General features: G+C 40.2%; 1 pseudogene; it reads right to left on the reverse strand.

Annotated features, from left to right (window-relative positions):
- The window catches only part of LOC126068004 (HLA class II histocompatibility antigen, DP alpha 1 chain-like), a 36,117-nt pseudogene extending 8,310 nt beyond the window's left edge, over positions 1 to 27,807 (reverse strand).

Consider the following 27,807-nt stretch of genomic DNA (forward strand, 5'->3'; position numbering starts at 1 on the left):
CAAAAATGAAACTTACTAAATGAAATATCTTAATAATATGGCAGCAATGTTGTAATATAATAGCATTTGCAGTAAATTGAACAGGTTAAAGAACCAATTAAAAAGGAGAGATTCTCAGGTTGTATTTTTGAAAAGACCTAACAAATTCAAACAAAATAAAAGGGTATATAAAAATTGAAAATCAAATAGTAAAAAAAAGCATCAGACAGATATGAAACAAGAATAACAGGCATAACAAATTTTATGTCTGAGATAGAGGTCAAAGGGAAAAAAGAGAGCAAGGAAGTATAATCCTCATGAACACGTATGACCCTAAAAATAAAACCTTAAAGCAACAGATGACAGAAATATGTAGATGAAGAATTAAATCTAAAAACTTAGCTGTAGATTTTAACATAGCCTGGGAAATTGAGAGCAGAAGCAGCAAACAGAGATACAGACCATCTCCTGTGGATCACAATGGTCTGATCCCATTGTGCATGGAGTTGCAATGAGTCAGGGGTCAGCTTGACAGCAACGAACAACAACAAACAACAGAAAAGGTCTAAATAATACAATGAATTAGCTCCAACAATTAGTTACATAGAGATTTCTAAAACCAACAAAAAGAAAATAATATGCATATTATTTTCAAGCACACGTGGAACATGTATGAAAATTTAGCATTTTTTAAGCCACACAGGGAGTCTCAATAAATTAAAATTGATCAATATCTCATGAACTTTATTCTTTGAACATAATGCAGTTTAATTCTAATCAATTAAAAGGATAAATAAATGAGTTCCATGTATCTAAAATACACAACTAAAGGATCTTGGAGCTAAAAAACTAAATTACAGAAAACTTAGTTCTGAATGAAAAACTATATCAAGAGTAGTGTCTAGATGAAAATGTCAAGTTTTAAATAAATGTACTAGGAAAAGAAAAAGGAGCCCTGGTGGTGCAATGGCTACGTGCTCAGCTGCTAACTGAAATAATCAATATAAGGGCAGAAATCAATGAAATAGAAAATAGTAGAAAAATTGCCAAAACCTAGTTTGGTCCATTGAAAGTTTAATGAGGTTGACGTACCCTGGCCAGACTGTCCATAAAAAATATAGATTTAAATGAATAAATACAGGCCGAAAAGGGGAAAATAACTTAGACACGAGTATTTTAAAATGATTAAAAACTTGTTATGATCAACTCTATACTAATAAACTTGAAAGTTTTGATAAATATACAGGTCAAAATATAAGAACAAACAGAAAACTAAAATAGACTAATACACATCAATGAAACCGAAATGATAAGCAAAGAATTGCCTCCTCCAAGACCCCCAGTCCTAAAAACATTACAGGTGAGTGAATGCTACCACATTTCCCAAAGAACAGATCATTCCTATTATTCATATACATATACATGTTATTCATATACATATACACGTTTATAAGCTAGTCTAAATGAAGAACAGGACACAGGAGTGGAGGAAGACTCATTAACAACCTACATTATGCACATGAGACAAACCTTGCTAGAGGAAAGGAAGAGAACCTGAAGCACTTCCTGATGAAGATCAAAGACCACAGCCTTCAGTATGGATTACACCTCAAAATAAAGAAAACAAAAATCCTCACGACTGGACCAATGAGCAACACCATGACAAACAGAAAAAAGATGGAAGTTGTCAAGGATTTCATTTTACTTGGATCCACAATCAACACCCATGGAAGCAGCAGTCAAGAAATCAGAAGACATATTGCATTGGGCAAATCTGCTGCAAAAGACCTCTTTAAAGCATTGAAAAGCAAAGATGTCACCTTGAGGACTAAGGTGCACCTGACCCAAGCCATGGTGTTTTCAATCGCCTCGTATGCCGGTGAAAGCGAACAATGAATAAGGAAGACCAAAGAAGAATTGAAGCCTTTGAATGTGGTGTTAGAGAAGAATATTGAGTGTACCATGGACTGCCAAAAGAACAAAAAAAAATCTGTCTTGGAAGAAGTACAGCCAGAGTGTTCCTTAGAAGCAAGGACGGTGAGACTACATCTCACATACTTTGGACATGTTATCAGAAGGGATCAGTCTCTGAAGAAGGACATCATGCTTAGTAAAATGGAGGGTCGGCAAAAAAGAGGGAGACTCTCAACAAGATGGATTGACACCGTGGCTACAACAATGGGCTTAAGCACAGCAAAGGATGGTGCAGGACCAGGCAGTGTTTCATTCCATTGTACTTGGGGTCGCTATGAGTTTGAACAGACTTGACAGCACCTAACAACACAACATATATGTATGTGTGTGTGTATATATATATATAGTTCTGGAAACCCTGGTGGTGCAGTGGTTAAGTGCTACGGCTGCTAACCAAAGGGATGGCAGTTCAAATCCACCAGGCGCTCCCTGGAAACTCTATGGGGCATTTCTCACTATAAGTCAGAATCAACTCAACGGCACTGGGTTTGGTTTGGTTTGGTTGTATAGTTCTAAAAAATAAAAAGATACAAAGCTTTCCAGATCATTTTATGAGGCTGTTGCTTCCTTATTTCCAGATCCAGCAAAGGATATACTACGAGAGAAGTACGGGCTGTTCTCATCCATGTCACTGAATCCAACAGTGTGTTTTTAAAAATTTATTTTGATTAAATAAGTTTTCTTCTAGAAATGAAATGATGGTTCAATGTCACAAAATCTATAATGGGATAAAACATATCAGTAAGTCCCAGGGTGATGCAAATGGCTACGAGACAAAAAGTTGGCCATTCAGACACACCCAGGGGTGCCTGAGAAGACAGACCTGGTGATCTGCTTCCAAAAGGTCACAGCCTTGAAAACCCCATGGAGCAGTTCTCTGCACAAGTGAGGTCGCAATGAATCACAATCAACTTGACAGCAACTAACAACAGCAACAGACTAAAGAAGAAAATTCATATAATTTCAATTTAATTTGACAAAGTAAAAGCATAAAAAGAATGAACAAAATTCACCATAAAGATTATAAACTAAAAAGCCTATAACAATCATGTTTGTGGAGAAATTAGATGCATCTCTTTTAGGTTAGGCACAAGATAGGATTGTTGCAACTGTTCAGCATAGTACTGAAGGTCTGAACATCACTGTGAGAAGAGAAGAAAATTAAGGCTGTAAATATTGCAAGGAAGAGATATAATGGTGGTAGGTGATATATGTTGAAAATTTAAAAAGAATCAATAAATTATTAGAAAAATAAGAAAGGGTGGCAAGTTCACCCTTTTTTTGTAAGTCAGAAAAACTTACCAAAATCAAGTCATACTCAGCTAGAATGATCAATAAGATTATTGATTATAATCTACAGACTATATCTACAGATTAATATAATCAACCATTATCCACTAGAAAAAGCAAAAAAGGATACAATACCATTCACATAACAAAAATTACAAGAATCAGTATCCACTTAAAGAAAACACAAGAACCCCCCCAAAAAATTGTAAACTCTAATAATGAATATTTTAAAGGTCCAAGTAAATGGAGAGATCTTTCACGCAAAGATTGGAAAGGCTTAATATTCTAAATATTTCAATTCTCCCCCAAATTTATCTACAGATTCAATGTAATTCCAATCCAAAGCCCAGTTGAAATCTCTGAAAAATTCAATTAACTTATCCTACAATTACTGGAAAAAACAAACTGCACAGCTGCACAAATAATTCAATGCCATAGCACATAGTTTATAAGGACACATCCAAATAATTATACAGATTGTCATAGGCACCACTGCTGTCCACGAAGTGCCCTTACCAAGCCATTGCCTACAACCCCAGCTGCAGTGAGTCCTGGTTGCCAACAGCTCACAGCTGCACCCTTTTCCTGAGAACTGCCCTCAGTAATCACTTTGCCCAAAGATTCTGGCAAAGGTTGCCCTGAGTCAGGGGCAACTCCAGGGCAGCTAACAACAACCACCCCCACCCCTTAGTGGCAACCTCACAGATAATGACAAACTAATAAAAAAAAAAAAAAAAGAGGGGTACAAAAGCCTGGTCTCCTTGACTCAAGTTGGAACAAAGTCTGTTACAATTCATGCTGCAGGTTCCTCACGGAACAAGGCTGGGGCTAGACTCCAGCTGTGATTGCGTCCCTGCTGACCTTCCTCCTCAGCCTCATCCTGCTGCCCTCACTCCCTTACAGGTTTCTTCCTCAATAAGTCACTTACACAAGAATCCACATCTCAGACTCTGTATCTAGACACACATCAGCCGTTTTAGGATGTTCACACTATGGTGGAAAAAAGGGGTCTAAAAGGGAAAAAATATAAATCATAAAACAAGAGGTAATTGTGTGGACTAATGGTGACAGCATACCATGAACTGAGGAGTATAAAATAATGTAATGCTCTGCACCTAAAGTCCAAAATTTTTTTTAAAAACTAAATTCAAAAGAGATGTGGTCATTGCCACTGAGAATGTCACTATTTAATAGAGGAAAGAGGTACATAAACAGATACATAAGTATCTTTTCAAGTGGAAGTGCAGCAACAAATAGGGAGCTAGGAGCACACACGTAAGAGGCGGGGGTGTGTAAGTTCTCCATTAGTGAGGCCAGAGGGTGTTCGCTGGGAAGAGGAGGAAATAGGTGACTGAGCATCTGTCGCAATGAATTTTAAGCTTGAATTTCTGTGTCTTGTCTTCCACTAGATGACCGGCTCAGTGAGACCTGGGAGCTGCTCTCACACTTCATGTAACAGAGGCAGAGTGACACAGCAGATAGGAGTGCAGCCTCCAGGTACCCAGTGCCTGGCTCCAAACCAAGCTCTGCAGCTTTCAAGCTGTGTCACCTCGGACAGATTGCTTCACCTCTCCTTATGTCCATTATTTCCTCCTCTGTAAGATGGGAACAATAACAGTACCAACCTCCACACATAAACAAGTGCAATACATAAGAAGCATTAGGATAGTGCCTGGTACTTAATAAGCAACTCAACTAGTGTTATTTATCATTATATGAGTAATCGTTATCATCTAACTCAGGAACTCTAAAATATAAAATGCTCAAAGAATCCCTGTTAAAGTGTTTCTCCTTTCCATACACCATCCATAACATGCTTTTTCCACTGCGTCCCCAATACCCCACCTCTCGGATGATTCACAGGGATCCCTGCACTCAGGGATGCTACCAGAACACGTGGTCTTCAGGGGGACGGTGACAACAACAATGCCCGCCAGGCCCAGGACACAGACCACATCTCCGTCATCTCAGGCACGTGAATGGGCTCCTGGGCCCCTGGGACACAGAGGAAAGGAGTTGGAAGGTGAGGAGAGCAGGGGCTGGCCTTGTATGTAGGGGTGTGGAGAGTTAGAAACCATGAGATGGGAAAGTTTAGACAAAGTGAGAATGGAGCCTTGGAATAAAGGAAAGCAGATGCTAAGAGGGAGGATCCTGGAAATAAAGATGGTGTCAGGATGGCAGTGCCAAAGGAAGGACGACTCATACCACAGTGCTTGAGGAGTGGCTCCTCCAGGCCCCAGTGCTCCACTTTGCAGTCATAGATGTCCTCGGCTGAGGGGACAAAGATCAGGTAGTCGAATTTGTGGAATCTGAATTCCATGCTGGGTAGGAAGATGGTCTCAGCAACACCCTCATTGACTGGTTGCCCACTGCTTAACCATGTCACATTGAGCACCAGAGGGAAGAACTTGTCAACATGGCAGAAGAAGGTGTTGGGCTAGCCCAGCTCCACAGGAACTTTGTGAAACACAGTCACCTTAGGGGGACTCTGAGAGGAGACAGGACCTGGTGAGTCTATAGCCATTGGCTGAATTTCAAAGATTCCACTACCCAGACCCTATATTCTCCAGATAAGGAACCTCCTTTTGCAGACCCAACCTTCTGCTCCCCCAGGGCTCCCAGGTCAGAGCCACAGCTTCTCATCCTCCTGATCTTGCCTTCCTCAGCTCAGCCTTTCTCCTGAATTAGAAGAAAGTGCCTCCTCCTCTGATGACCCAACCCCCCAGCTTTGTGGGGACAATACTGCTCACTCGGATGGAGGGGCACATTCATGAGTGGCCATCTGACTCTCCCATTTTAGTGTGGCAGAGGCGTCCTCCCCAGTGGTGTCACTAGGGTGGGTGTCAACCGGTGCAGTAACTCATGGTGTCACCCAGTACGGTAACTCATGGTGTCACCCAGTACGGTAACTCATGGTGTCACCCAGTACGGTAACTCATGGTGTCACCCAGTACAGTAACTCATGGTATCACCCAGTGCAGTAAATTACAGTGTCACCCAGTATAGTATCTCACGGTGTCACGCAGTACAGTATCTCACGGTGTCACCCAGTGCAGTATCTCACGGTGTCACCCAGTACAGTAACTCATGGTATTACCCAGTGCAGTAACTTACAGTGTCACCCAGTGCAGTAAATCGTGGTGTCACCCCCTATTAGATCTCCTCCCATACCAGACCATGCAGAATACTTAGTAATGTTTATCAATTTTAATCATAGAATAAAAAAAAAACTATGTGATAAATACAGTTTTAAATTCCTTAAATGCAACATTCTTAGATCATATGAATACTGACAATAAAATTGTTTCCTGAAATCTTTTTACATTGAATTATAATATTATTAGTTACAAAATTATTAGTAACTGAGTGAAAGCTTTTTTTTTCTCCTTTTTTTTTTTTTCCTTTAGTTACTACTACATTCTCAAAAAAGTTACTGATACAGGATCTCAGATACTAATTACCACAATACTGCGGCTAAAACATCAGAAAATTTGACAAAATCAGCAACTATAAAAACACCAGCAACAACAAAAACAACAGCGTGTGCCTGTGGTGCCTGCAGACGAAACCGCACGATTGGAAGTGTCGCTGTAATCGGGTAATAATGGCAGCTCTGACTGAAGTGCGTTAGAAGGTTCAAATAGTAAATTAGCATAGAGTTTTAGCCTTGCAGGTGTATTGATACATGTAAGCTGGGCCTATGAAAAATGCTTTTGTTCTTATAACTAACTCTAGGGATATTTTTATTTTAAAAAATTATAAATTTCTGCTGAAACACTGCACAAAAATTTTATAGATGGTCATTTTGGTGTCACCCCCTCTGACAGTGTCACCTGGTGCAGCCTGCACCCCCTGCACCTCCTAAGTGATGCCACTGGCCCTCCCATTCCCCCAGACTGGGTTGTAAAAAACAAGCAAGGGTAGGCAGTACCACTTGTGGCCCGGGTGTAGTTGGACCATTGGATCAGGGTGTTCAAGTTCTTCCTTGTCATGATGATGTCCGCGATACCTGTCCAAGCATCAAAGTCAAAGGCATGAATTAACTCTGGCATGTGCCAGACGGTCTCCTCATCCGGGTCCATGTAGAACTGCTCACCCTCATCAAACTCAAACATATACTCACCGGAAGGTTTATGTGTCTGGACAAACTCTGCATATGCAGACACATGGCTCGTGGCATGAAGAGGAAGAAAGGAGGCTGCAGAATGGGCAAATATTTAGGCAAGTAAACAAAATACAAGAAGCAAGAAGATAAAAGGAAGGGTAATAGGAACATGAAGGAATGGCAAAGAAAAGGAGAAGTACAAAATGAAAGGAAATAAAAGAAATGGGAAGGACAGTATGAGAAATGCCTCATTGAAAAGGCAGGTGTTTCCCCGTCTCCCTGAAGACCAGGGCACTCTGTCACTCCACAAAATAATAATAATATTAACACCATAATAAAATAATGAGATAAAATTTATTGAGCAACTACTGTATGCTAAACATTACCCATTGAATTCTCACACATCCATGCAAAAGGCATTATTTTGCATGTTAGGAAACTGACCACAGAGGGATAAATAACTTGTCCAAGGTCATTCCTAAACCCATTGTCATTGAGTTGATTCTGACTCATAGTGACCCTATAGGACAAAGTAGAACTGCCCCTATGAGGTTTTCAAGGAGCAGCTGGTGGATTCAAACTGCCAACCTTTTGGTTAGCAGGCAATATCTTAACCGCTGCACCACCAGGACTCCAAGTTCTCTCCTAGCGGAGGCAATATTGAGTTGTACCCTCCCACCCCTACATGCCTCCCTGCACCTCATGCACGTGAGCACACGCACACGAGATCTCAGGATTCTTATGTATGTAGGTTATGTAACTTTGTTCACAACACTTCATTTTAGGCATAGTAAATTCAGACAACATTTATAAATTTTCTGAAGTGTATGTTTTAGAGTGTAATTTCAATTTAAATACAAGTTGTTGCATTTAAAATACCTATGGCATTGTATCTTAAGTGTTTGTAACTGATGTATTTGAAGCAGCAAGGGACTCCCTGGGTGGTACAAATGGTTAAGTGCTTGGCTACAAACTAAAATGTTGGTAATTCAAATCCACCGAGGGGCACCTTGGAAGAAAGGGCCGCCACTGAAAACCCAATGGAGGGCAATTGTGTCACTCCATGAGTTGAACTCAATGGCAACTGGTTTGGTTTTTTGGTTTATGAAGCAGCAAAAAGTTGGGAACAAAAAAATCTTTCTATTATTTTTATTACAGTACAACAATTGAGAGAATTTGGGATTCAGAATGCTGGAGGAACTAAAGCGAAATGAGATTTCAGGATTAATTGGTGTAACTCCTTAACTAGGATTCCCCTCACACAGCCCCAGCGCTTGGGGAACCAACCCTCTCCTTAGACCCTTGTAGTGACAGGGAGCTTGTTGTCACACACCAACACTTAAGTTCTCCTTGATTTTAGTGTCTAGAAGACTCACTAATCTACAGAAAAGAAAAGGAAAAAACCAAACATTACTGAGTACAGATTTGGCTACATAGATGTACTTTGTTCACGTTTGGATATTTCATTTCTATCATATTCACAAATTCTTAAAACCAAAGTTCTGTGCATTTTGAAATAAGTTACACTCTTTCAAATGTTAATTTTCATTCAGTAAAAAAAAAAAAATTTTTTTTTTTTTTTGAAACTTTACTCTCCAGACACTGAAGATATAACTAATAAGACGTGGTCCTTGTCCTCAAGATACATGAACTCCAGAGGAAGAGAAAGACAATGAAACACAATTACTACATGTGTGATCTAACCACAGCTGACTTATCTCACAGTATCCCCAAGATGCCACCTGGGAACAAAAGAAGGACATTAAAATCAAAAGGTTTAAGGAAATCTTCCTAGGGGTTGTCTCTACCTGAAGTTAACAAAGCGGAGAAGGAGGAAATGGAAATTCTATCAAAGGAAGAAGTGTGTTCAAGAGCAAAAAGACATGCAACAGCATAGAGAGAACTGCAATTTCTTCGGTACAACTAGAGGTAAGGGGGAGCTGTGGGTAGGGCCATGTTGGGTCTAAATTTTATCCTACAGGGCATGGGAAATTGTTAAAGGAACTTAGGATAAGAGTAATGTGATCAGATTTTATTTGGAAGGGGCAGTGGTAGGAAGGATAAATTCAAGAAGTCTAATCCAGAAGCAATTGGGCAGTGGTTGTTCAGTGGTAGGATTCTCACCCTCTATACAGGAGACCGGGGTTTGATTTCCACCAATGTACCTCAAGTGCAGTCACCACCTGTCTTTCAGTGGTGGCTTGTGTGTTGCTATGATTCTGAACAAGTTTCAGTGGAGTGTCCAGACTAGGAAGAAAGGTCTGGTGATTTACTTCCATAAAATCAGCAAACGAAAACCCTATGGATCACAATGGTCTGATCCTGTTATGCATGGGGTCCCCATGAGTTGGGGGCCAGCTCAAGGGCAGCTAACAATAACAAGACCAATAGGACTCTTCACAATCAGGTGAGAAGTGATGAAAGGCTGTAAATGAGGGTAAGAAGGTCAGATGGGCTTGAATGGCAGTAAAGAGATAAGAACCCACAGGAATCAGTAGATGATGTAGTGGAGGTAGGGATATGGAGTCCAGAAACACCAGGCAGCATAGAGAGTTGCATACACAAGATGCCACCTGGGAACAGAAGAAGAACATTAAAATCAATGTCATTGACCAAAAAAGCAATGAAGAATGAGGAAGTGATTGAGAGCACATGCTGAGTTTGAATCTCTATGGAACAAAGCTGAGTTGAGTTGAGGGCAGTTGAAATAAGTGGTTGGCTCTCAGGCTACACTGGACTAGAGGCATAGACTAGCTAGGTCTTCGTGGTGGATAAAGTTACGGGTTTGGATTAGGTCACCAAAAAAAATATAGAAAGTGAGAATAGCGAGGGTCTGAATGTGTGAGTCCTGGAAAACACTGACATGAAGAAAGAGACTAAAAAGGGGAGAACTGAAGAATAGGGGGAAAACAAGGAGAGAGTGTGGTCAAAAAGGACAAAGGATAAGAGAACGACTCCATGATGGAGGAAGTGGTCAACATCACAGATAATATTACTGACACAAGTAAGATATAGATAGAAAAGTAACCACTGGTTTTGATTGTGTACAGGTCATTAATGGCCACGCTGAGAGCAGCCTCGGGGATGTGGTGAAGGCAGAAGAGAGAATTAAGTAGGTTAAGAACTGAATGAAAGTAAAAAGTAGACTTTGCAGGTTCCTATTTCAAGAAGTTCGCCTCTGAAATGTGAGAGAGATAGAGAATGAATCTCCAGATGAAGGTGCAGAGTCTTGGCTCTTCACTCATCTTCTCTGTAACATTGGAATCTGGTGACATTTTTTAATCTGTTTGAGTTCTCAGTTTCTTCATTTCTAAAATAGGTTAAGAAATGCCTTCCCCCTTTAAGAAGCTAACATTTGTCAAGTTTTGGTGTAATATCAAAGAAATATATTCGCAATTATCTGGAATGATATTAAAGTCTTCTTTTCCCCTTAAACAAAAAATATCCCATGGAGTCTTCATGAAACCAAACAATAGTTTAGCTGAACTGGTAAAGAATGTCTGCCTTGAACATTGTATTCTTTTAAGACCTATGTGGGGTCAAATTGACAATAGTAACTGGAAAGATTAGATAGGAAACTTAGGGGGCAGTGAGTTTATGTTAATTGGGGGAGGAACAATTCAAAAAAAGGAGGGTGAGAATGGTTGCAGAACTTGAAGAATGTAATCAGTGTCACTGAATTATACATGTAGAATTGATGTATGTTTTGTTGTGCATATTCTCAACAATAAAATAAATCATTTTTTTTAAAAAGGGAGAAATCTTCCTTTTCCAACTAAAAAAAAAGAAAGAAATACTTTCCAAAAAAAGCTTGTTATGAGGATGAAATAAGGTTTGGCACTTAATAAGTGTTCAGTAAATAATGGGTATTGTTGTTGTTAGAGTGGGTAGAAGCAAAGGAGACCCCTCACACAAGGGAATAAAGAAAGGAAAGGAAACAGCACCCATTGGTTCCAGAATCTCCCTTAGCCTCCCACACTCTCTTGTCCACCTAATCACTTACTTCTAACGGCCCCAGCTCCTTGGGGCTCCGCAGGGCAGTCAGGACCAGGGCTCGCAGAATCACGGCTCAGGCCTGGCTCCTTATCCCTTCAAGGTGATAATCAGCAATGGCCACAGTGAGTCAGAAGGTGAAAATGAGACAGTGCAAGGCAGGGAGGAGCTCTGAATCCAAGGCTTATTTCCCTTCCCCTGTGGAGGAAGAAGGGGTGGAGATGAAACAACTTGAGGGGCTCGGTCAACCAGAAACCTCCAGAAGTGACGGAGAGCATTTGACTGGGCAAAGATGATGCTAGAATGGCTGGGAGAGGCAGTGGGAGAGTTTGCAGGTACCAACATAGTCCAGAAGACCCCAACCTACTGCAAAACTTGGGGACAAGAGGAAGAGAACTAAAATGGAGACATCATAATTACCTTCCTTTTATTTAGGTTGTTGGAAAACATGTTAGAGAAATTGATTCTTGAATATTTTTTATTTGTGATTTATTTTCTTCATAATTTTGCATTGGTTCTTAGTATCACAGAAATTCTTTTGATTGTTACCACATGATATCACTGTCACTCTTTCATATCTTGGATCATTTTGAAGGACTTCTTTGATGTTTCCAGAGGCATAAACAAACTGCAAAAAAAAATTTTTTCATTTCTAATTATCATTGTTTTTTATTTCTTCCACATATGAGAATGTGGTGATTCAAATGTCTTAGTTATCTAGCGCTACCGTAACAGAAACACCACAAGTGAGTGACTTTAACGAACAAAAATTTGTTTTCTCACAGTTTAAGAAGCTAGAAGTCCAACTTCAGGGTGCTAGCTCTAAAGGAAGGTTTTCTCTCTCTGTCAGCTCTGGAAGAAGGTCCTTGTCTCTTCTGAGCTTCTGCTCCTGGGCAATCTACTTATCGCTTGGTCTTTCTCTTCCCCGGTCCTTCCTTGCTAGCTTGCATTTAATCTCGTTTGAGTCAAAAGAGATTGACTCAAGATACACCTTACACTAATCCTGCCTCATTAACATAACAAAGACAATCCATTCCCAAATGGGATTATAACCACGTACATGTTGTTGTTGTTGTTAGGTGTCATCGAGTCGGTTCTGACTCATAGCGACCCTATGCACAACAGAACGAAACACTGCCTGGTCCTGCGCCATCCTTACAATCGTTGTTATGCTTGAGCTCGTTGTTGCAGCCACTGTGTCAATCCACCTCGTTAAGAGTCTTCCTCTTTTCTGCTAACCCTGCCTCTGCCAAGCATGATGTCCTTCTGCAGGGACCGATCCCTCCTGACAACATGTTCAAAGTATGTAAGAGTCTCGCCATCCTTGCTTCTAAGGAGCATTCTGATTGTACTTCCTCCAAGACAGATTTGTTTGTTCTTTTGGCAGTCCACAGTATATTCAGTATTCTTCACCAACACCACAATTCAAAGGCATCAATTCTTCTTCGGTCTTCCTTATTCATTGTCCAGCTTTCACATGCATATGATGCGATTGAAAATACCATGACTCAGGACAGGCGCACCTCAGTCTTCAGGGTGACATCTTTGCTCTTCAACACTTTGAAGAGGTCCTTTGCAGCAGATTTACCCAATACAATGTGTTTTTTGATTTCTTGACTGCTGCCTCCATGACTGTTGATTGTGGATCTAAGAAAAATGAAATCCTTGACAACTTCAATCTTTTCTCCATTTGTCATGGTGTTGCTTATCGGTCCAGTTGTGAGGATTTTTGTTTTCTTTATGTTGAGGTGTAATCCACACTGAAGGCTGTGGTCTTTGATCTTCATTAGTAGGTGCTTCAAGTCCTCTTCACTTTCAGCAAGTAAGGTTGTGTCATCTGCATAATGCAGGTTGTTAATGAGTCTTCCTCCAATCCTGATGCCCCATTCTTCTTCATATAGTCCAGCTTCTCAGATTCTTTGCTCAGCATACAGATTGAATAGGTGTGGTGAAAGAATACAACCCTCACACACACCTTTCCTGACTTTAAACTAATCAGTGTCCCCTTGTTCTGTCCGAACAACTGCCTCTTGATCTATGTAAAGTTTCCTCATGAGCACAATTAAGTGTTCTGGAATTCCCATTCTTTGCAATGTTATCCATAATTTGTTGTGATTCACACAGTCGAATGCCTTTGCATAGTCAATAAAACACAGGTAAACATCCTTCTGGTATTCTCTGCTTTCAGCCAGGATCCATCTGAGATCAGCAATGACATCCCTGGTTCCACGTCCTCTTCTGAAATTGGCCTGAATTTCTGGCACTTCCCTGTCAATATACTGCTGCAGCTGTTTTTGAATGATCTTCAGCAAAATTTTGCTTGCATGTGATATTAATGATATTGTTCTATAATTTCCCCAATCAGTTGGATCACCTTTCTTGGGAATAGGCACAATAGGAAAGAGATGATGGAAAAGCTTAATATCAATCAGAACAAGGCCAGGGGAACAGGACGGACTGTGGAAAAAATTGCTGATATGCAGTTCAAGCTGAAACTGAAGAAAACCAGAGCAAGTCCACGAGAACCAAAATATGACCTTGAGTACATTCCACCTGAATTTAGAGACCACCTGAAGAATAGATTTGACGCATTGAACACTAGTGACCAAAGACTAGACGAGTTGTGGAATGACATCAAGGACATCATACATGAAGAAAGCAAGAGGTCATTGAAAAGATAGGAAAGAAAAAGAAGACCAAGATGGGTGTCAGAGGAGACTCTGAAACTTGCTCTCGAACATCAAGCAGCTAAAGCAAAAGGAAGAAGGATGAAGTAAATGAACTGAACAGAAGATTTCAAAGGGCATCTCAAGAAGACAAAGTAAAGTATTATAATGACATGTGCAAAGAGCTGGAGATGGAAAACCAAAGGGGAAGAACATGCTTGGCATTTCTCAAGCTCAAAGAACTGAAGAAAAAATTCAAGCCTTGAGTTGCAATAGTGTTGGATTCTATGGGGAAAATATTAAACGATGCAGGAATAATCAAAAGAAGATGGAAGGAATACACAGAGTCATTATACCAAAAAGAATTAGTCAGTGTTCAACCATCTCAAGAGATGGCGTATGATCAGGAATGGATAGTACTAAAGGAAGAAGTCCAAGCTGCTCTGAAGACATTGGCGAAAAACAAGGCTCCAGGAATTGATGGAATATCAATTGAGATGTTTCAATGAACAGATGCAGTGCTGGAGATGCTCACTCATCTATGCCAAGAAATATGGAAGACAGCTTCCTGGCCAACTGACTGGAAGAGATCCATATTTATGCCTATTCCCAAGAAAGGTGATCCAACCAAATGTGGAAATTATAGAAATTATAGAACCACATACATAGCAGTTAGGATTTATAGCACATATTTTAGGGGGACACAAGTCAATCCATAACAAGTCACCCTTATTAGTAGTTTTTAAGAGGAATTTCTTTATTATTTTTCTATGAATTATAATGCTAACTCTTTGCTTTTTGTATATGTATATTCTTTGTTTTATGATTAAGAAATATAGAACTCTAAAAAGTGCCTCTAGTGTTTATTAATAAAATGATAGAACTTATATTATTGGATTTAATAGTTTGTTATGTTGAATAAATAGGTTTTTTTTATTTCATGTTTTGAACTAGCCTTGCATTGCATTTCTTGGGTTACTTACTGTGTGCAAGACTCTGTTTTCAGAGATTTACTAAAACTTAGTATTACCTCAGTTCATTTCCTAATATTCTATGATGTAGTCACCGTAATAACCTTCAGTCTACAAAACAGGAAACTAAAGCACACCGGGAAAAATAATTTGTCCATAGTCATAAAGCCAGAAAGGGGCTTCATGCCCAGGGAATTTCACTCTAAAACTGTGCTCTGGCCACTTTTCTATAATGTATCCTCATCTGATAGAAAATCTAAGTTAGTCATTTTGCATGCTTTCATTAAATTTATCAACATATGATTTAAGTACAAATTTGTTGGAAAATTTTATTTGTTTTGTCGTTTTCTTTCATTGGTTTTATGTTCAGGAGGATATTTGCCTCATATCAGAAACTACCTGTAAATTGGTTTTGGGGGAATTATTTGGTGTTTAAAGGTTACCGAAAAAAAATATTGAACTGCAAAGACAGCTTATTTAGATGCTTGGAAAAGGCTGGTTCTTGATAACATTTTGTGTAATGATCCATTAAAAAAACCTCTGGGGTCTTTACATTTCCAAGGCTTTTTTTCTATGTATGCTCTCATTTAACCCTCACAGAGTTACTGAGAAGGTAGGTGCTACCATCCCCATTTCAAAGATGAAGAAACTGTGGCCCAGAAAGAACAAGAAATTTGCCCAAAGTCGTGTACTTACTTATATGCCAAGTCTGGTATTAAAACCCAGGAATCATTACTCCTCCTTCTTTACACCTCTAAGGTCTACCAGACCTCCAGGAGAAGGAGAAGCTGCACACAGACATTTTGCACAACCCCTCATACAAAATCTAGGCCAATTGCCCCAGTACTGCTTCAGAGTTCTGGGGTGGGCAAGTCTTTAGATCTTTAACACACGGGTGAGGATTTGCTCTGCTCCAAACTAAGTCTGTGCAAACAGGATGGCATCCACCATGGGGTGGAGGGGCATCAGATTACTTGGGTTGTGTTCCAGGACAGGGAAAACGTAAAATCCAAGCCTCCTGACTCACCTAGTTGCTCAAAATGAGGATCCCCTTTCCTTGTACTATCTTAAGTCGGTCTTACACCTTCACGTGTCTTGAACATTAAACAGAATCTCTTCTGTATGAGTGAGGAACTTCTGCTTATTGGTTCCTTTTGCAGAATCTGGCAACAGTCAGGGGATGCAAGAGGCTCTCCTGGCTCACAATCTGTGATATTTTAGGCTTGAGCCCCATTGAGTGAGAACTGCTCTGACTGCAATTCTCTCAACTCCTGACCTGTCTCAGGCTCCAGGATCGTGGTCCTTCAGGTCTCTGGAGGCCTTTGGATGGTAGCTCTGATGGTGTCACTGAGGATGCTGAGCTCCCCTTTGGCTCAGGGTAGGGAGACGCCAGGTAAGTTGCTGCTCTTGGAGGGCTGGCTCAGAGGAATGACTCCCGGGGGCATTTTCCATAACGGTCCACTACCTGAGAAAGGCTTTATAGTCCCACATCTCCCAAGAGACTCTATTTCTACCAGGGAAAAAAGGAGATGTTGAGGACAATGGTATTTTGTAGTCCAGGATGATTTTGGAGAAACATGGTTCTCAAGAGGAGAAGTCAAGATGGCATTTCAGCATCAGAGAACTAAGAAAGGTAATTATGATGTGCAGGATCCCAAGATCACTCTAAAGAGTCAATGCTCCAAGTAGAGACCCCTCCACAGGACCAGGCCAGAGCCCCTGTCCCATCAACAGTGATAGCCAGAGGAGCAGATGGGTAATGTGGACAAGCTGTGATTACAGACTGACAGGATGCTTGTTGGAGCTGATGATCCCCTACTTTCAGAACTTGATCAGAACACATGGGATAGGGAAGAGAGGAAGTGAGAAACAGGAAATTATCTTTTTTTCATGCTGCCACCAGTGGCTAATTTGATATTTTGGCTTCTAATTTTGTGTATCAAATCCTATGGTGCCACTTAAATTCCAGTGAAGTACCTGATGTTAAAATTCCCCAAACTCCCCCTCTTCCATCTACAGAGCCCACCACAATTCTTCCTGAGCCTCTGGTGCTCTTATTCTACTTTGCTAATTTCAATAGAAAACTGAAACTCCCAAACCTATCTACTCTACCACATTTTACCCATTTTCTGAGAGGGAGAAGGGGGAAATTTGTTAATACTTATCATTAAGAGGTACATAAGATTGGACAAGCACACCTCACATGTGGACTTGTACCTTCAAACCCAGAGATGAGAGAAAAAGAAACAGAGAAGCTTGAGTCTTCAAGAGCATCTGCTGGAAGGAGATGATGTAATGGAACAATGTCCAAAAGGAGGTGAGAGGATGAAGAGCAGGAATTGGGATAAAAGGAGCTGTTCTGGGGAATAAGGGGCTGTGGGTGATGGTGGGAGGGGTAGGTGTGAAGGTAGGCAGGCCAGCAGATTGAGATTTGTAGGTGAAATGAGGTAAGAATTCTTAAGCTTGTGAAAGGGACCAGGTGTGAGCAGAGATGGAGTCCAGAGTTCTCTGCATAGTTTAGATGCAGAGAATTCATTGCTGAGTTAAATGTGGAGTCACAGAGGAACTTGAATTGAATGGACTGTGCAAATTCCACCATACTCTTCCAACTTCCCAATGTTCCGTCAACTTCCTAAAGAGCAGACTTGATAAGGGACAAAAGGGAGAGGCTGGGTTACAATGGCATGGGAGAAACTATAATTGTTGAGAAAACACTAGTGAGTGTGGGGTCATGAAGAAAACTGTGGCCTAAGGAGACATGTGACTCACAGACACAACAGACTTTTGGGAAAAATTAATTGTTCATGACATCTGTCGTCCCGATGTTAAAAGCCTGGGATTCCTCAGGGAGACAATCAAGCCAGGGAAGAAAACTAGAGAAGAAAGAAGGCAGACATCTGTGAAAACACTGGACAATTCTAGGTCTTACTAACAGCTAATTCAGATGACCAAGATTTCTTAGTTAAAATCTTTCCCCCCTTTTTTTTAGTAAACTGAATGGGAAACATTTGGAACCTAGAGTTTTCTCTTATTAAACTAGTTTTCTGACATGCTTTCAAATGTACAACTGATTCATTTCCCCCCAAATATTTGCCAGACAGCATCCTCCGGTTGCAAAAACTTTCTAGAATGCAAGGTATTCTCTAGAGTCCTAAGACATGAAATCAAGTGTACTGAAATAGAAAAAGAGGAGGCGGAGCCAAGACAGCAGAATAGACAGATGCTTCGGTGAGCCCTCTTTACAACAAAGACCCAAAAAACACAAGTGAAACGAGTATATTTGTGACAAGCTGGGAGCCCTGAGCTTCAAAGGCAAGCTTAGAAAATGAACTGAGGGGCAGGGGGAGGAAGAGACCGTTCAAAAATGGAGAGGAGTTACGGGCCTGAATCACGGGAAGCCCTCAGGCACCATTCCTGGAGCTGCAGCGGTGGGCTGGTGCTGGCATCCAGCCGCAGTTTCCTCAGGGAGAAGCAGCAAGCCACACAGCCTGCTCACATCTCCGGAGCTTGAGAAGAACTGCACTCCCAGCAAAAGCTGAGTACTTGCGTATATTTTACTGCACTGCCCCACCCGCAAACTGGCTTCAGTGGCTGAATTCCCTGGGCCTGAGATAGGCCCTGTTGAGCACCTAGAGCCATCCTTCTGGCCTTGGGGAAGGAAAAATTTGCATTTGGGGGAGAAAATAATTTGCTAGCTCCACTAACTGGGGGACCTCAGGACAGAAGCAGCTCCTGTCCAGGCATAAACTGTCCATGGACTTTGAGCACCTTTCCCTTCTGCATGCACCTGTGTGGGCCTATTTCAGGAGAATAGGCCCTTCCAGGCAAACTCCAACCATTTCAGCTGTGCAATGGAGAGGTGGGTGTTTGATGTTTGACATTGCTTTGCCTATTAAACAAGGTCCTCACCTACCCACATCAGGGACCTAAGGACTGGTAGCTCTACTCAGGTCACCTAGCCACCCATGACAGAGGCTAAAAGATAACTGGTACCTCCCAGTCCTTAAAACCAAAAACTTTGGGTGTCCATGGTCTGTCTGCAGAACCCACCCCACCGCATGCTCTAGGACAGGGATGCACTTTACTCAGAGACACTCAGGGGGCAGTTCTCAGCCCCCTGCCTTGTTCAGAGCACGACCCCCTGCTGCAATCAGATACCAGTATATACAACAATCACCCCTGCCCCTCTAAGACTGTAGGACAAAGCCTGTACCACACACTTGATCAGCTACCTGAAACCTGAGCTGAATTCATACAAGAAAACTGAATGGACTCCTAGACTGATATACCTGAAAACAGCTCTAGCCATCTGGGAACAGGACATCAGAGCTCCAAAGGCAAAAATAATCAAGCTAGCTCACTCAAGCAACCCATTTGGGTATACCAAAACAAAACAAAGCAAGAAACTACAACACAGTAAGCAAGCATAATACAATAACTTACTGGTGGCTTGGAGACAACAGTCAATATCAAGTCACATAAACAAAACAGACCATGATCACCTCAACAGCTCTCAAAACAAAGAATCCAGGGATCGTCTAGATGAAAGTGCATTCCTGGAATTACCAGATGCAGAATACAAAAGTTTAATATAGAGAACCCTTCAAGACATCAGGAAGGAAATGAGGCAATACGCAGAACAAGCCAAGGAACACACAGATAAAGCATAGAATAAATTAGAAAGATTATTCAGGAACATAATGAAAAGTTTAATAAGCTGGAGAAAATCCACAGACAGACAGCAATCAGAAATTCAGATGATTAACAATAAAATTTTAGAAGTAGACAACGCAATAGAAAGTCAGAGGAGCAGACTTGAGCAAGTAGAAGCTAGAATTTCTGAACTCAAGGATAAATCACTTGGCACTAATATATTTTAAGAAAAATCAGATAAAAGAATTTTAAAAAATGAAGAAACCTTAAGAATCATGTGGTCCTCTATCAAGAGAAATAACCTATGAATGATTGGAGTACCAGAACAGGGAGGGCTAACAGAACATACAGAGAAAATTGTTGAAGATTTGTTGGCCGAAAACTTCCCTGATATTGTGAAAGATGAGAAGATATCTATCCAAGGTGCTCATCGAACTCCACATAAGGTAGATCTGAAAAGAAAGTCACCAAGACATATTATAATCAAGCTTGCCAAAACCAAAGATAAAGAGAGAATTATAAGAGCAGTGAGGGATAAACAAAAAGTCACCTACAAAGGAGAGCCAATAAGAATAAGCTTGGACTACTTGGCAGAAACCATGCAGGCAAGAAGGCAATGGCATGACATATTTTAAAAATTGGAGGAAAAAAATTGCCTGCCAAGAATCATATATCCAACAAAACTTTCTCTTAAATATGAAGGTGAAATTAAGACATTTCCAGATAAACACAAGTTTAGGGAACTCGTAAAAACCAAACCAAAACTACAAGAAATACGAAAGGGAGTTCTTTGGTTAGAATATCAATAATATCAGGTATCAACCCAAGACTAGAACACTGGGCAGAGCAACCAGAAGTCAACCCAGACAGGGAAATCCAAAAAAACAAAGCAAGATTATTAAAAAAAGAAAAAAAAAAAGCTCAAAACAGGGTAACAGTGATGTTACTATATAAAAGAAGACAACATTAGAATAATAAAGAGGGACTAAGAAATCTAATCACATACCTTCCGTACGGAGAGGAAGATACGGCGATACAAAGAAATAAAAGCTAGGTTCAAATTTAGAAAAATAGGGGTAAATAATAAGGTAACCACAAAGGAGAAAAACTATCCTACTCATCAAAATAAAATACAAGAAAAAAATAGAGACTCAGCCAAAGCAAAATCAACAACAACAAATATGACGAAAGGACAATATATAAAGATAATCTACTCAGCACATAAAATTAAGTGGGAAAAAGAAACTGTCAACAACACACAAAAAAAGACATCAAAATGGTAGCACTAAATTCATACCTATCCATAATTATGCCGAATGTAAATGGACTAAATGCACCAATAAAGACACAGAGAGTGGCAGAATGGATTAAAAAACAAAATCCATCTATATGCTTCCTACAAGAGACACACCTTAGACTTAGAGACACAAACAAACAAAAACTCAAAGGATGGAAAACAATATATCAAGCAAACAACAATCAAAAAAGAGCAGGAGTGTCAATATTAATTTCTGAAAAAATAGACTTTAAAGTTAAATCCGTCAGAAAGGATGAGGAAGGACACTATATAATGATTAAAGGGACAATACACCAAGAAGATATAACCATATTAAATATTTATGGACCCAATAACTGGGCCGCAAGATACATAAAACAAACTCAGCATTGAAAAATGAGATAGACAGCTCCACAATAATAGTAGGAGACTTCAACACACCACTTTCGCTGAAGGACAGGACATCCAGAAAGAAGCTCAACAAAGACACGGAAGATCTAAATGCCACAATCAACCAACCTGACCTCATACACATACACAGAACACTCTACCGACAGCAACGAAGTATACTTTCTTTTCTAGTGCACATGGAACATTCTCTAGAATAGACCACATATTAGGTCATAAAGCAAGCCTTAGCAGAATCCAAAACATTGAAATATTACAAAGCATCTTCTCTGACCATAAGGCCATAAAAGTTGAAATCAATAACAGGAAAAGCAGGGAAAAGAAATCAAACACTTGGAAACTGAACAATACCCTGCTTAAAAAAGACTGGGTTATAGAAGACATTAAGGATGGAATAAAGAAATTCATAGAACACTTCCTATCAGAACCTTTGGTACACAGCAAAAGCGGTGCTCAGAGGCCAATTTATATCAATATATGCACACATTCAAAAAGAAAGGGCCAAAATCAAAGAATTATCCCTACAATTTGAACAAATAGAAAGAGAGCAATAAAAGAAACCCACAGGAACCAGAAGAAAACAAATAATAAAAATTAGAGCTGAACTAAATGAAATGAAATAGAAAACAGAAAACCAATTGCAGAATTAACAAGACCGAAAGCTGATTCTTTGAAAAAATCAAAAAAATTGATAAACCACTGGCCAAACTGACAAAAGAAAAACAGGAGAGGAAGCAAATAACCCGAATAAGAAATGAGATGGGCGATATTACAACAGGCCCAACTGAAATTAAAAGAATCATATCAGATTACAAGGAAAAATTGTACTGTCACAAATTGGAAAACCTAGAAGAAATGGATGAATTCCTAGAAACACACTACCTACCTAAACTAACACAAACAGAGGTAGAACAATTAAATAAACACATAACAAAAGAAGAGATTGAAAAGGTAATCAAAAAACTCCCAACAAAATAAAGCCCTGGTCCAGACGGCTTCACGGCAGAGTTCTACAAAACTGTCAGAGAAGAGTTAACACCACTACTACTAAGGGTATTTCAGAGCATAGAAAAGGACGAAATACTACCAAACTCATTCTATGAAGCCAGCATATCCCTGATACCAAAACCAGGTAAAGACACCACAAGAAAAGAAAATTACAGACCTATATCCGTCATGAATGTAGATGCAAAAATCCTCAACAAAATTCTAGCCAATAGAATCGAACAACATATCAAAAAAATAATTCACCTTGACCAAAATGGATTCATACCAGGTATGCAGGGATGGTTCAACATTAGAAAAACAATTAATGTATCCACCACATAAACAAAACAAAAGAATCACATGATTTTATCAATTGATGCAGAAAGGCATTTGACAAAGTTCAACACCCATTCATGATAAAAACTCTCAGCAAAATAGGAATTGAAGGAAAATTCCTCAACATAATAAAGGGCATTTATACAAAGCCAACAGCCAACATCACCCTAAATGGAGAGAGCCTGAAAACATTTCCACTGAGATCGGGAACCAGACAAGGATGCCCTTTATCACCACTCTTATTCAACATTGTGCTGGAAGTCCTAGCCAAAGCAATTAGCCTAGATAAAGAAATAAAGGGCATCCAGATTGGCAAGGAAGAAGTCAAAATATCTCTATTTGCAGATGACATGATCTTATACACAGAAAACCCTAAGGAATCCTCCAGAAAACAACTGAAACTAATAGAAGAGTTCAGCAGAGTATCGGGATATGAGATATACACAGAAAAATCAGTTGGATTCCTCTACACCAACACAAAGAACGTCGAAGATGAAATCACCAAATCAATGTCATTTACAGTAGCCCCCAAGAAGATAAAATACTTAGAAATAAATCTTACCAGAGATATGAAAGACTTATACAAAGAAAACTACAATACACTTCTGCAAGAAACCAAAAGAGACTTACATAAGTGGAAAAACATACCTTGCTCATGGACAGGAAGACTTAACATTATAAAAAATGTCTATTCTACCAAAAGCGATCTATACATTTAATACAATTCTGGTCCAAATCCCAACAACATTCTTTAATGAGATGGGGAAACAAATCACCAACTTCATATGGAGGGGAAAGAGGCCCCAGATAAATAAGGCATTACTGAAAAAGAAGAACAAAGTGGGAGGCCTTACTTTACCTGATTTTAGAACCTATTATACAGCCACAGTAGTCAAAACAGCCTGGTACTGGTACAACAACAGATACAGGGACCAATGGAACAGAATTGAGAATCCAGACATAAATCCATCCACGTACGAGCAGCTGATGTTTGACAAAGGCCCCAAAACAGTTAAACGGGGAAAAGACAATCTTTTTAACAAATGGTGCTGGCATAATTGGATACCCATCTGCAAAAAAATGAAACAAGACCCATACCTCACTCCATGCACAAAAACTAACTCAAAATGGATCAAAGACCTAAAGATAAAATCTAAAACGATAAAGATCATGGAAGAAAAAATAGGGACAATGTTAGGAACCCTAATACATGGCATAAACAGTATACAAAACATTATTAAGAATGCAGAAGAAAAACTAGATAACTGGGAGCTCGTAAAAATCAAACACCTATGCTCATCCAAAGACTTCACCAAAAGAGTAAAAAGACTACCTACAGACTGGGAAAAAGTTTTTAGCTATGACGCTTTCGATCAGTGCCTGATCTCTAAAATCTACATGATACTGTAATAACTCAACTACAAAAGAAAAATAACTGAATTAAAAAATGGGCAAAAGATATGAATAGACACTTCACTAAAGAAGACATTCGGGTAGCTAACAGGTACATGAGGAAATGTTCATGATCATTAGCCATTAGAAAAATGCAGATCAAAAGTACAATGAGATTTCATCTCACTCCAACAAGGCTGGCATTAATCCAAAAAAAAAAAAATAATAAATGTTGGAGAGGCTGTGGAGAGATTGGAACACTTCTACACTGCTGGTGGGAATGTAAAATGGTACAACCACTTTGGAAATCTATTCGGCACTTCCTTAAAAAGCTAGAAATAGAACTACCATACAAACCAGCAATCCTACTCCTTGGAATATATCCTAGAGAATAAGAGCCTTCACACGAACAGATATATGCACATCCATGTTTATTACAGCACTGTTTACAATAGCAAAAAGATGGAAGCAACCAAGGTGCCCATCAGCAGATGAATGGATAAATAAATTATGGTACATTCACACAATGGAATACTACACATCAATAAAGAACAGTGATGAATCTGTGAAACATTTCCTAACATGGAGGAACCTGGAAGGCATTATGCTGAGTGAAATTAGTCAGTTGCAAAAGAACAAATATTGTATAAGACCACTATTATAAGAACTTGAGAAATAGTTTAAACTGAGAAGAAAACATTCTTTTGTGGTTACAAGAGGAGGGAGGGAGGGAGGGCGGGAGAGGGGTATTCACTAATTAGTTGGTAGATAAGAACTACTTTAGGTGAAGGGAAAGACAACATGCAGTACATGTGAGGTCAGCACAATTGGACTAAACCAAAAGCAGTTTCCTGAATAAACTGAATGCATGGAAGGCCAGCGTAGCAGCATCAGGGACTTGGGGACCATGATTTCAGGGGACATCTAAGTCAATTGGCATAACAAAATCTATTGAGAAAACATTCTGCATCGGCTTCTGGGCTCTTAAACACTAGCAAGCGGCCATCTAAGATGCACTAATTGGTCTCAACCCACCTGGATCAAAGGAGAATGAAGAACACCAAGGACACAAGGTAATTATGAGCCAAAGAGACAGAAAGGGCCACATGAACCAGAGACTACATCATCCTGAGACCAGAAGAACTAGATGGTGCCTGACTACAACCCATGACTGCCTTGGCAGGGAACACAACAGAGAACCCCTGAGGGAGCAGGAGAACAGTGGGATGCAGAACCCAAATTCTCATAAAAAGACCAGACTTAATCGTCTGACTGAGACTGGAAGGACCCCGGTGGTCATGGCTCCCAGACCTTCTGTTGGCCCAGGACAGGAACCATTCCCGAAGCCAACTCTTCAGACATGGATTGGACTGGACAATGGATTGGAGAGGGATGCTGGTGAGGAGTGAGCTTCTTGGATCAGGTGGACACTTGAGACTACTTGGCGTCTTCTGCCTGGAGGGGAGATGAGAGGACAGAGGGGGTTCGAAGCTAGCAAAGTGGACACGAAAAGCAAGAGTGGAGGGAGAGAGCAAGCTGTCTCATTAAAAAAAACACATACCAAGGTGTATATAAGTTTTTATGTGAGAGACTGACTTGATTGGTAAACTTCCACTTAAAGCACAATAAAAATTATTTTAAAAAATAGAAAAAGGAAGTCAGGGACAAACGGGGCTATTTTAAACTAGTTTCAAACTTTATTTTAAACTTATCTCAATTTTGTTACTCTACAGTTTCACATTCCCAGTTATAAGGTGTTGGTTTTATCTTTCATAGATGCAAATATACAAATAACCCCTCACAAAAAACCAACAAAATAAAAGATCAAGTTAAAGCAACAAAGATCACAGACAAGGAAGAAAAGAAACATTCTGAGTGAATCACTCAAGCAAGAGGTGACTAATTCCTAGGGCAGAAGAACAACAAAAATAGAAACCCAGGAATGGTTTTCTCCAACTAGTTTTGGGGAGAATTGGGAAGTGTCCAGCCTGCCCACTAATTAAAACCCAGAAGACAAGGTGGAAACAACCTACAGGTCCATCGGTGGTTGAATGGATAAGCAAAAGATGCTCTGTACATACAATGAACTATTACTCAGCCATAAAGAGAAATGAAGTTCTGATGATACAGGCTACGACATGAATGAACCTTGAAAGCGTTATGCTGAGCAAAATAAGTCAGTCACAGAAGGATAAACACTGTATGAAACATCTAAACTAGGCAAATGTACTGAGAGTATTAGTGGTTGCCAGGGGTGGGAGAGAGGGAGAAAGAAGCACTGCTTGGGGGACCCTGAGTTTCTGTTAAAGGTGGTGGAATAATTGGGAAATGGAAAGTGATGGCCGCCCAACGTGATAAACGTAATCAAAGTCACTAAACAGCACAGGGAGGCATTGCTGAATTGGCAAATGTTTGGTTATATCTATATTTTTACCACAATAAAACATTTAAAACCAGAAAAAAAAAACCACCTAGGCAGCAACAGAAGACCACTGAGGATTTAAGCTTTTCTTTATTGTTTCCCCCACCTCCGCATCTGCCATCCCCAAATAAAGCAAGAAAAAAAAGCAAGAGGTAGACAAAAATCAATTCTGAGCCTTAAGTTAATAAAAGCTCCTTTTCAAGCGTTAAGGCCTTACCCCCAGGACAGCTTTTTCAGATATTCTGAGTGAACTCGGGATTCAGGACTTGGGTTTCTTTTTGTTTCTGTGTGTCCTAACCCATCATAGCTTAATACGGAGTAAGCCACTAATCTCCAGGCAGCAGCACCAGAGACTATGCTCTAGATTTTATTTACAATATCTTACTTAATATGCAGAGTCATCATTTAAAGTAGAAAAACTATAACATCCCATTTTTTATGTATGGAAAAAGTTAAGACTCAGAGAGGTTATGTTTCTTGCCCAAGGCCACACAGCTGGTCAGTGTACATCCTTATGACTCGGCCCCACATTGCCTTCCTTCTATTCCATGTAATTACGTTTTCTCAGTATGACCTGTTCAGTATGGAAGGTGATTAAATTTATACCAGTAGCTTTCAAGTTACACTCTAGAAAGTTCAGAAATTCTTCAAGACTTTCACAAACTCTGTTGTATTTTTCACATCCACTCCAAAAAAAAAAAAATACCATTGGAGAGGCCCCTGTGTCACCTACATACACCTGCTTTGCAAGTAAGATTTCGTTTGGGAGGAAAAAGTCCGTTGCTTTAAAAAAAAAAAAAAAAGAACTCAGACTACTGTTCAGGAGTAACAGGAATGTGTCCTGATTGATAAACAGGTAGGGAAAGCTGGAACTCAAACAGGAAACAAAGTTGGAGATAGAGGAGTAGAGCAGGGAAGGGCAGGTAGAAGGCAGATGTTACAAACTCAAAGCTGGATGGGGTCTGTTCAGAGGCTGCCGCTCAAGGCACTGGAAGGAAGACAGGGTTAGCGTCTCTAAGAGAAATGAAATGCTACCTTAGCACAGACCTCCTAGGCTAAAAGTGTTTATGGAATTCCCTGAGGCTTTTATGGTGGTTCCCAAGGCTAGCTCCACTCCCGCCTCCTGCCCGTCTTAGCTACCAGTTGTGCAGGTTCTGGCTGGGGCACATGGAGCAGTAAGAAGGACAGGGACACACACCAGATCAGCCAGATCAACTCTGGCCTTCTCTGCAGTGACAGAGGCGGTGCCCAGGCCCCCTCACACCTTCCCCCTCCTGCTGCTGGATCCTCAAGCCCCTTGACTTCCACTCAGGGAGGCTCCTGAGCAGCTGGCAGAGCATCCAGAGGACCTTCAT

The sequence above is a fragment of the Elephas maximus genome, chromosome 1 (assembly GCF_024166365.1).
Source record: "Elephas maximus indicus isolate mEleMax1 chromosome 1, mEleMax1 primary haplotype, whole genome shotgun sequence".
Lineage (NCBI taxonomy): Eukaryota > Metazoa > Chordata > Mammalia > Proboscidea > Elephantidae > Elephas > Elephas maximus.